This window comes from Hippopotamus amphibius, chromosome 17 (genome assembly GCF_030028045.1).
Source record: "Hippopotamus amphibius kiboko isolate mHipAmp2 chromosome 17, mHipAmp2.hap2, whole genome shotgun sequence".
Taxonomy (NCBI): Eukaryota; Metazoa; Chordata; class Mammalia; order Artiodactyla; family Hippopotamidae; genus Hippopotamus; species Hippopotamus amphibius.
In genome coordinates, this window is record NC_080202.1 from 30,275,521 (window position 1) to 30,277,430 (window position 1,910).

General features: G+C 50.9%; 1 pseudogene; it reads left to right on the plus strand.

Annotated features, from left to right (window-relative positions):
* The first annotated feature begins 721 nt into the window (after positions 1-721).
* Positions 722-1,637, plus strand: LOC130839563 (phosphoribosyl pyrophosphate synthase-associated protein 1-like; annotated as a pseudogene).
* The last annotated feature ends 273 nt before the right edge of the window (positions 1,638-1,910 follow it).

The window sequence follows — 1,910 nt, forward strand, 5'->3', positions numbered from 1 at the left end:
GTTTACCTTTCTGAGAAAATGTGTCTAAATCTCCCCAATCTTTTCTTTCCCCTTCTTACATTATCACATAAAACTTCCTAGACTTAGAATTCCATTTCTCTTATTGTCTATAATGAATGTGTATTTCTCCTTAAAATTCTAGCTCAGTTTTGGCTCCTCCTCTAAGTCTTCCCAGACTGACACTTTTGCAAATGTGCCCAAGCAGTATTGGTCATGATTTCCTTTCTGCCAACATTGTATCTTATAACACAGATCACAGAGCTAGATCCTCAGCCACCTCGGAGGCAGACGTTTTGGATCCTGACAGAAAAGTTGGAAAGGTTGGCACCACTACCAAGTCAAGCTGCACCGCTCAAGCACGTGTGAGCAAAATAACTCCCTTGGATGAAGCAGCGGAGCAAATCCATGATGCTTCCCTAGAAAAAATAAAGCTTGTAGACAATTGCCCACCGCCCTGCCCTCATCTGAGATGGTGGCTGTGCGGGCGCCTTTCGGATTCCCGGAGGGGGCGGTGCCCTCGTCACTGGCTTTGAGGTGGCTGTGGTGCAGGTCTCAGCGAGCTCTGGTTGCACTAGAACCCTTAGTGGCCTTTGGTACGAGGAGGGTGGGGGTCTCGGGCTTCTTCCCTCCTGTGCCGGGTTTCTCGGCACCTTCCTCAGCTGGGCCTTGAGGCCGCCTCCCTCAAAACCGCTTCCCGGTGCAGCCCCGCAGTGGCCAGCTGATGCCCAAGAAGCTGCTGGTGCTGCTGCTGGTGGTGCTGCTGCTGCCGCCGGTGGTGCCGCCGCCGCCCCGGCTCTCTGCGTCCTCTGCTTTACAAGCCCCACGAACCTGCCCCACCGCCCGCCGGGCCATGAACCTGCTAACCTTCCGAACCCGCTACCGAGTCTTCTCGGCCTACTCCACGGCCGCCTGTACCGATCTGGCCAAGCTCATCACTGAGCGTCTTGGTGCTGAATTGGGGAAGGTTGTGGTTTATCAAGAGACCAATGGAGAAACGAGTTGAAATAAAAGAATCTGTTCGTGGCCAAGATATTTTCATTATACAGACGATACCCAGAGACGTGAATACAGCCGTGATGGAGTTACTGATCATGGCTTGTGCACTGGAGACCGCCTGTGCCAGGTATATCATCGGCTTCATTCTCTACTTAGCCATGATCCACCGGGAGGCTCAGTGTGCAGAGCTGGACATGGATGATGGCCGTCATTCTTCCCCGATGGTGAAGAATGCAACTGTCCACCCTGGGCTGGAATTGCCATTGATGATGGCCAAGGAGAAGCCGCTGTTAACGGTAGTTGGAGATGTTGGAGGACACATTGCGAACACAGTGGATGACATCACTGATGATGTGGAAAGTTTTGTTCCTGCTGCAGAGATCCTGAAAGAGAGAGGTGCTTACAAGCTCTACGTCATGACCACGCATAGCATCCTGTCTGGGGAGGCCCACCGTCTGACTGAGGAGTCCTCCATCGGCGAGGTGGTGGTGGCGAATACTGACCCTGACGAAGTACAGAAGCTGCAGTGTCCCAAGATAAAGACTTTGGACATCAGTCTGATTCTCTCTGAAGTGATTTTGAGAATCCACAACAGGGAGTCCATGGCGTCCCTTTTCTGAAACATCACAGTGGATGACTAGATTTCCTGGTTGCCTTGGCCCTGGAACTCCTAAGGAAAACATGTGAAAAGCAGTGCCATCAATTATGTACACAGTGTTTCCTTTCAGGGCAGGCAGGTAGTCTCTCTGGCCAAGTTCAGTGGGTAGGATGCATTAAGATAGTCAAGGGGAAGACAGATAACATAGGCACGTGTCTGCCGTCGTCGTCCTGCTCCTTAAAAAAAAAGTTAGACATCTTATGGAAAAGAATATGAAAATCTTGTTGATTTTGAAAGGGAGTGAAAGGCAGATAAA